At 49.2% G+C, this 9,203-nt stretch overlaps 1 protein-coding gene across 1 annotated transcript in view; it reads right to left on the bottom strand.

Moving 5' to 3' along the window:
• The window catches only part of COL14A1 (collagen type XIV alpha 1 chain), a 221,421-nt gene extending 212,377 nt beyond the window's left edge, over positions 1-9,044 (bottom strand). Inside the window, exon 1 of the mRNA XM_045287068.1 lies at positions 9,016-9,044. The gene's annotated coding sequence lies outside the window, so the exon portion shown is untranslated. The remainder of the gene's footprint in view (positions 1-9,015) is intronic.
• Positions 9,045-9,203: the final 159 nt, after the last annotated feature.

Consider the following 9,203-nt stretch of genomic DNA (forward strand, 5'->3'; position numbering starts at 1 on the left):
AGGAAACATTTAGGAACTAGAGGAAAGTTGTATTTTTCATCGTTGTTACATCGCACCCTGACTGGCTCGTCTCCTCCTCGAGACCCCTCTCAACAATTGTTTAAGAGTCTTACCCCATAACCAAAGCACTGAACTTAGCCATGGAATACACATCAGGCCTTAGGATTCCTGCCTGCAGTGAGCTCACCTAACCACCCTATTGTTGAGAAAAACGGAAAGCAACTATAGTGTATATAGCTAAATGGTGTAAATATGAAATAGAACCATATTGCCCTTGGTTCTACTTTATAAATGAAACTGTTCACTACAGGTTACTAAGTAACCCTATAATCCAACCTTCTCAGGGATTTTTAATAGGAGAAGAGGCTTTGATTAAGTAGGAAGGTGCTATGGGGTTGACAGAGAGACAGGTGCCTGCCAGACCTACCAGCAGTATCTTTGACATGATGGAAAGAAAATTGTACCTTGCTACTGGGGAATCTACCGTGAAATAGAACAGACTGTTAGACAGGAAGAACAGAAGAGTGGTCATCAGGAAGATAGTTCGAGCACTAATTTGGTCTTTCACTAAGTGGTTTAACCACTCTTTGAGTCTTTTTTTTAAAACCAAATACTACATATGCAACTAGTTCTCTAAAAAAAAAAGGGAGTGGATAATATTCAACTTATAGGTCAATTGTCATAACCTCGATACTAAGAACACAAGTAGCTCTCAAATGTTCTACCAGTGGCAAGAAGACAAAGAGAGCGGGCATGAAAACAATCAATAGATTTGCTGTGGGGGCAGTGCTAAAGGAGAAAACAGAAACAAGTGTTGGTCTCATCATAGCTGACTGGTCTATTAATGCGTTCGATGTTTCTATTCTACCTCCTATGGAAGAAAGATGAGGCTGTCTGCCCCTATGAAGAGTTGCTACTTGGAAGTCTTGGAAGGCAATGGGAGCAGATCTACCCTGTCCTACAGGGTCACTATGTGTCAGAATCAGCGGGATGCTGGTGAGCTTGTTTTGCTGCTGGTTTGTGCTTTACTGTTTGTAGTTCCTAGTTCTTTGCTTAGTGCCTAGTGTCTCAAAAAGGCTTATGAGCAGCTACCCGAGTCACAACAATTGGTCTCGACTGGCCTGGAGCAACCGAGGAAGAAAGAAGAGGAGGAGGAAAAGGACGTGGATAACCAAATGGATCGTTGGGCTCATGAGCAGCTGCCTCCATTGCCATGAGACCAGAAGAACTTCCGAGCCGCCGATGCTGAGCATTTGGACTAACTAGCTCACAGATGAATCCTGATCAAAGGGAGAAAAATGCTACCCAGGATATCCATTTCTCAGAGAATCCAGACTTTCTGGACTCATAGAAGTTGGATAAAAGTCCTGGAACTATTGCCCTGTGGGAATCTTTAAACCTTAAGCCAAAAATTTCTCCTGAAGTCTTCTTAAAACCGAGCAAACTCACTCACTCGCTCACTCTCTCACTTGCTCGCTCACTCACTCACACATTCACTCACTCACTCACTCACTCACTGACACACTCACTTGCTCACTCACTCACACACCCACTCACTCTCTCACTCACACACTCACTCACACACACTTGCACGCTCACTCACTCACTCGCACGCTCGCTTGCTCACACACTCACACACACACTCACACGCTCACTCACTCACTCACTCACTCACTCACACACTCACTCACCCGCTCGCTCACTCACTGCCACTGAGTCCATTCCAACTTACAGCGACCAGACTGGGCAGGTAGAAGAGCCCCTGTGGCTTTCTGAGCCTGTAACTCTTCACAGGAGTAGAAAATTTTAGCTTAATTAATAAAGCACGTCTACCATGAGCATTCTGCTTTTTAACTATCTATTTATATGGGGTCAAAGTGATAACAGGAGCTCCAAAGATCAGACAGGATGCTCCGGGCCAGTGGGTTCATGCTGGTGAGCAGGCAGGATGCAGAGGACGGCTGCAAAGGCTGGCGAACAGAATCAGTGTCGCTGCACTGTACATGCAGCAACAGGTGAATCACTACGTGTGTCTCGGTGGCTAATCTCCACAACAACATAAATTGAATAATACTGTTTAGAATCTTTCCCTTTTACACCATGTAAACGTTGTGGGATGAACTTGACAAAAAGGTGCAAACACTAAACATCCAGCTAATGACGGAGTCAACAATTATTGGCACGGAGGAGCCACTTCTGCCCATTTGTTACCATCTGCAGATGACAGCTCTGTGCCAGCCCAGAACAATCAATCACAGGAAGGCGTGGGAGACTGAAGATCCATTCCTAGGCAAAGACTTCGCCGTTAGGCTGGACATGTTCGTGCAAAGAAGGAGTGAAAGAAAGGGGGCCGCTTCAGCTTGTTTTGAGCCTCGGAACACGAAGAAAGCAGGAGCACAGAGCAGATGTCTTCAAATACTTGAAGAGCTTTCATGTGGAAGAGAAAACAGGATGATGGGGTGCATGCAGCTTCTCAAAAGCATTTGGAAATCCGCAAGGGATGTAAACCTAGATATCAAGAAGTCTCAACACTTCGAAATGTTTCTTCTCTCCTACTACAAGTTCCGGGGCAGAAGCTTACGCAGAGGTGTCCAGAAGAGATGCTACGGAAGAAATTCCTGAGTTGGGAGCTGGGGAACTGAACTCAATGACCTCTAAGATGACTTCCAAGCCCAAGTTTAATACTGTACTGTCTGCGTCATAGAAAGACAACTGGGCAGTGGATTGAGCATTTAGCCATTCCGCTTTGTAGAGGAAAAGAGGGGGACTTAAGAGCAGGCGTCGTGTATCAGTGCAGAGTGCTGGCATGGCCTGACATGCTTTACTTCTTCTCTTTAATCGAAACACCACCCTCCTCACATCAGGATTAACGAATTAAGTCCACTTAAAAATTAGCCTTAAAGGAAATTGGTAAATATAAATTATCCTTATCTATAGACATAGTAGGAAGAAAGAGGGCTTTCAATTCCTAATATCGTCCTAATGCTGCGGCCCTTAAATACAGTTCCTCATGTGGTGGTGACCCCCAACCATAAATTTTCGTTGCTACTTCATCACTGTAATTTTGCTGTTGTTATGAATCGGGCGACCCCTGCGAAAGGGTCATTCAATCTCCCCCAAAGGGGTCGTGACCCACAGGTTTCGAACCGCTGTTATAAAGCATTACTGTCTTGAAACCCACAGGGGCAAGTCTACCCTGTCCTATTGGATCTCTAAGAATCAGCATCAACTTGATGGGTTTTTGTTTATTTGTTTGTTTGGGGGGGGTGTTGTTGTTATTGGCATAATAAGAAACAACTGTGTTTTTATAAAGAAGAATAAGGAAAATCTAATCCAAGTTAACGGGCAAAAACATATGGTTGGTCTGCTCCCATCAAGATCTATAGCCTACTAAACTGACATAGGGCCACAACGCATCAGAATTAATGCACCAGCAGTAGGTGATCCTAATTAAAGGAGCCCTCGCGGCACTATGAGATAAAGTGCTCGATTGCTCAACCACCTGGTTGGCAGTAAGACATTTTGTCTAATTTGGCAAAGCCCAGCCTCCTTCTGGACCAATTTTCATCAACAAGCTGGTAACTTCCAGAATAAAAGGCCCCCTGACATTCACAGTTCGGGACCCTGTAAGGCAGCTCCGCCAAAGGCTTGTTGGCAGACATGAGAAACAAGAGTCTTTAAAATGACCTTAAGGAAAGAGGGAGTCAAGGAGATAAGTCTTAACTCACACGAGAACTCCACTCTAAGGACTCTGCTTTCCATGCAAAATTCCCCCCAAAAGGGAGCAAAGAAAGAAGGAGGCGAGTGGGATGAAGAGACAAAAAGAGAAGGAGGCACGGGGAGGGAAAAGCAGTAACCCCAGACTTAACTCTCCAAACCCCAAATCACATTAGAACTGAAAGCAATCCTGCAAGGAGGGCACCACTGTCCCCACTGTCTCGGTGGGAAAACTGAGACTCAGAGAGGTTGAGGGACACGCAGGGGCAGGCATGAAGGGAAAAGCCGAGATAACGCCACCTGTCTACCTGCTCCTTTGTTGCATCGACTGGATTCCGTGGCCTCAGTTTGTGGCACCTTGCTTGGGTCATGCAACCCACGCCCCACACACACCCCTCAAAGGAGCAGACAGTGCAAGTGTCCAATGGGATGTGGGTTCCAATCTCCCCGAAAACTTTTCTTAAACCATGCCTCTGTCGCTTGCTCGTTTCATGCCCCTGTACTTGCCTCCAGCTCAGGGTTCTCCCGTGTAAGAGAGGAAGAATATTGGCATCCGCCAAGGGCTTGGAAGACTTCAAGAGGATTTTAACAGGGAAAAGGGGAGGTACTCACTGGGTCCTCAAAAGTATGCCAGCACTCCTGCCAAACACCCCCACAGCCCTCGCCCCATCCAAAAAGCACGGGGTTTAGCACTCAGTCCACGGGAGTGAATAACTGGAGCCTGGCCACTTTCTAGTTGCAGCAATGAAAAGGCTTGTTCTTCTGACTACCTGGAGCAAACCGGCCAAGAAGGAAGATTTCCCTTTAAAGTTTTCCCCCTTCCCCACCTACTCAGCCCCTCCACAGCCCAGTTCCCCAAACCGCAGGTTAAGGCTCCTTTTCCGATGACTTTGTTCACAACCAACTGTCAAAATCCTGACTGATCTGTTCGCTCAGGGATGCTCACACAGTACCTCCCCAGCCTGCAGCCTTCAGGAAGGTCCCTTGTCCTGTAAAGGGAGCTCAGGTTCCACTTGGTAAGCCAGGAAAACAGCAGTCATTTGGCAGAATTTAGAGAAGATGGCTGCAAACGGAGTTCCACAGTCACATACAGGCAGAGGCTCCACTAACAGCAAGCAGATGGTTTTGCATTTTTCTAAGTGTCCCAAGGAAGTCTTTAAGACCCCAAGGAAGCACAGGGGTGGGGGGTGGGGGCGTGTCTTTTTGCTGGGCTGAGGGCTTGCCCCAGGATCCCTGAAATCACGCTAGTCTGCTCAACCTATTCTTCAGGCTAAACTTGGCTGATTTGAAAACCACGACATGTGTGGAAGGTCTTGGGAGCGCTCAGAAATCCTCATCTGGACCACTGGCAGGAGGATAAGGGCCAAAGGGCTCCTCCCATTAGTCCTGAAGCCTGGGACCCAGCCAAGAGGGCTCCAGGAATTCTGATGAATTGGAGCACATCCTGCCAGGGAATGTGAGAGGCCTTGCAGCCGCAGGCTCATGGTCTTTCCAAGGGACCCCCGGGAGGCCATGGCTGCAGCGGAGGTTCAGGTTTGATCCTGGTCCGGGGCTGCCCAAGCAGAAAGGAGGAGGTGACCCACGTTCAGCAAGAAGGTAAATCTGGCAGCGTGTACATCCTGGATGTACCTTGAAACCAGGCTCAGTGAGGGAAGCCCATCAGAAAGGCCTGCAGACTATGGCCAGAGAGGGAGAATCCACAGATACAAAGTGGACTGTGGCTGGAGGGGCCGGGGAGAAGGAGGACTAGGCAGGGGTTGTTCATGAGTATGGTATTTCTCTGGCGGTGCTCTAATGTTTTAAAATTCAAGGAAATGTTTAAAAATTGATTCTCATGACGGCTGCTTGATTCTCTGAACCATGGATCGTACCCTGAAAATGGGTGGGTTCTGTGGCAGGGGAATTCTATCTCAATAAAGCTATGGTCTTTATTTTTTAAGCCTTATGCAGTCCAGGTTCAGGGGAAATGCCTCAAGTCGTTCTGACAGTCACATGCTCATACACACACACACACACACACACACACACACACACACACCGCAAGGCCTTCTGAAATGACCATTGGGGATTGTGTCCAGAATGGAACCCCCTCGCCAGGAAGAAAACAGTAGATCTTCACTGGAGAAAGCCTGGTCCCTCAAGTCCAAAAACAAACCTCGTTATCACATGCTGCACCTGGGGCGTGTCCTCCTTGTCCCCTGGGGGGAGGACTCCTAGGGGCTTTCAAGGCAGAGTTTCAGGAGCACTCGTTTTTATTTCTCCTCCCCAGAGTCCCCATATTTCTCAAGACCAGTTCCCTTTCCATCCCCTTCAGCTGCTACTAGCATTGGACCCTTCAGCCTTCTTGAGGAAGTGGGCTCTCACTAGCAGCTCCAAACATAACATTCAGGGAAACCCAGGCCCCTGTGGGTGTGGCACACATGTTCCCGGAATGGGCTTTCTTGTAGAGCAGGTCCAAATCCCAGACTGACCTAAACCGTTAGAGTGACTTTAATGCAACCCAAACTCACACACCACAGGGCACTTCCCACTGATGACCCAAGACCATCACCAAGTCTGTTCAGAAATAGGAGGAGGAAATGGAACATGAGGTCTGCCTAATTGCCTTTAATTGAATAGCTACCACCTTTGCCATGAGAGCAAAAAAACAATAAAAATGGAATGGTACCTTAAATACTTTGTTCAACAATTCTATGGAAGAATTCTGATCAAAAGGGGAGGAATGCAGAACAGAATTTCAAATTCTTATAGGCTGGATGAACCCCTGACACTGTTGCCCTGAGATTATCTTTAAACGTTAAACTGAACATATACCCTAAAGTCTTCTTAAAACCAAACAATGTTTTTGCTTAAAAACTCAACAAACACTGCCACTGAATGGAGGCTAACTCAGTGACCTTATAAAACATCAGAGGACTATCCTGAAGAGTTTCCAAGATTATAACTCTGTATGGGAGTAGAAAGTCTCCCTCTTTCTCCCAAGGAGTCGCTCGTGGTTTTGAACTGCTGACCTTGCAGTTAGCAGCACAACCCACACATAACCGCTATGCCACCAGGACTCTTCTTTTAGCTTCTTTAGTGAAGAATGTCTGCATTGAGTTTATCTATACAGGAACAAAGTGACAATAGCAATTTGCAAGATTAAGTAGAAAGCTTAAGGGGCTTTCCTCTGCAGAGCTAAGAAGAGGGAAGAAAATCTAAGTCTCAAGGAAACAAGTAATCTGAAACCCTAATGGGCCATGTGAGCCAGAGTCTCTCTGACTCTGAGACAAGAAGAACTGGATGGTGCCCGCTACCACAACCAGCCACTCCAACTGGGATGACAGGAGGAACACAATTCAAAAATCTTAAAAAGTCACTTACTGGTCTGATAGACTAGGGCCCTTAGACACGTGGGACACTGGACACGGTTCACACATAGAACAGAACCCACCTCTGGGGATTCATCAGCCAAACACCAGAGCGACCTACAGATGACCCGTGAGGAAGGAACGCACCCATTGGACAGCCACCCTAGGAGACCACAGAGCAGCATCAAGCCCCAAAGTCAGGAAGGGCAGGGGAAAAGGACCAATGAGGTTGAACTGCAGCACTGAGGGTCTGAATTGCAACCCTCTGATCTAACTCACTGCAACAAGCAGGCATTTTCACTTGTGCATTTGGAGGGGAGCGGACACAGAACCCAGAAAGAAGGGAAAGAGTGCTATTCATTACGGAGGTTGCGACAAGTCACGAAACGAAAACAACAAAAACCACCACATACATGTGGGGTGGGATTTGCTGTGGAAACTTTCACTCAGACCACATGAAAGAAAGAAAGAAAGAAATGGGGGCGAAGAGTTTATACTCACAGGATAGGGGCAGCTCAGATGAGGAGTGTGAGGATCAAGTAGTGGGAGGAGGTTGCACAACTCCAGGGATGTAATCCATCCACTACATGGAGATGAGGGAATTGATGTGTGCGTTTTGTTATGGATATTTTCAACCACCACAAAATAAATGTTAATGAAAGAAGAGGGACACAGTCCCTGTGATCCCACACTCCCAGCTCACGCCCTGGGACTGAGGCCACGCCACCAGTTCCAAGGCTCCTCTAGGCTGGACCTTACCCAGTCTCCTCATTACGCTCTGCTCCCCCAAAGCCCAACTCCTAGAGATTGGCCCACACCCCAAGCCCCACCCTGTCCCCAAACCCCACCCTGTCCCCCGCTGCGCACTGGAAGATTTGAAGCTGGGAGGGGTTCCAGGGATAAAGTGGAACAGAAAAGATGGGCAGGCAGGACCTCAGTATGGTGGTTCATCTCAAAGCAGCAACCTCCCTTTGCGCTCAGGCACCAAAGTAAAACCGTGAAGCATCCCGGTTTTTTGGCGAAGAATCATGGAGAAGGTTCTGTCGCCATCCTCCTCCTACCGAATTCTGCCTGCTTGCTGCCCTCTGCGTCCAGCACTTGGTCCCCAGCTACTCAAAAATGTGCTAATGTCAAAGGGTGGCTGGGAGTGTTGTTCCCTATGATCTCCATCACGGCTCTCCCAAGCACCCCAAACGCAGTCGACAGAAAAGCCGTGCGTTTTCTAGGTCTGTCTAGACTCGTGGCGCCGTCGTGGTCACGCGCTGGGCTGCTACAATGTGTGCAGTTTGAAACCAACAGCGTCTCCGAGGGAGAAAGACCAGGCTTTTTGACTCCCTTATAAAGTTACTGGCTTCGGAAAAACACAGGGGCACTGCTACCCTACCCTTAGAGAGTCGCTATGAGTCGGCATCTACTCGATGGCAGTGAGTGTGGTCTGGGGGAAGTTAATCCCCAGAGCCCTGGCGACATAGCAACTCAAACCCATAGGGCAGGGCTATTCTGTCCTGTAGGGCGCTAAGCGAAGGAGCTGAAATCGAGTAGATGGCAGTAAGTGAAAAGATAAATCCCGAAGTCGCTCTCTCACCAGACTGGGGTCTTTACCAAGTCCCTTCTACATGGGAATATCGACGCCCCCACTGCCCCGCAGTCCAGCCGGGCCCACAGCGTCCAAGAAACTGGGGGAACAGGGAAAGGCGAGGTCCCGTGCGCCCGGGAGCGCAACCCCAGGCACGTCTACAATCAGCACGCTCGCCACGTTCGCCCTCGGCACCCCGGGACTCCTGCGGAGAAGCATGCGGGCGCCCCCTCCCTCCCCACCCCACCCCACCCCACCCCAAAGGTGCCTAGCCACCGGGAGCGCGAGATCAGAGAAGGCCCACGGAACGAGGCGACTGTGCAGGTGGCTCGCCCGCTCCCGCATCGCCCATCACGAATGCGTGGGACTGACCTGAGCAGGGCAAGGGTGCAGCCAGGCTGGGGACTCGGGGCGCGGCGCCCAGCACGATCCCCGCTCCGCCGGGAGTTGGCGCTTGCCTGTAGCCCGCTCTCGCTCGCGGTCCTCCGGGGGCCTTTCTGAATGGGAGGCTCCCCGTCTCCCTCGCCGAGCCCCGCCGCCCAGAGCCGCCCCCCGCGCGC

Source organism: Echinops telfairi, unplaced genomic scaffold (assembly GCF_000313985.2).
Source record: "Echinops telfairi isolate 266 unplaced genomic scaffold, ASM31398v2 ScPeMD7_1;HRSCAF=3_0, whole genome shotgun sequence".
NCBI classification, from domain to species: domain Eukaryota; kingdom Metazoa; phylum Chordata; class Mammalia; order Afrosoricida; family Tenrecidae; genus Echinops; species Echinops telfairi.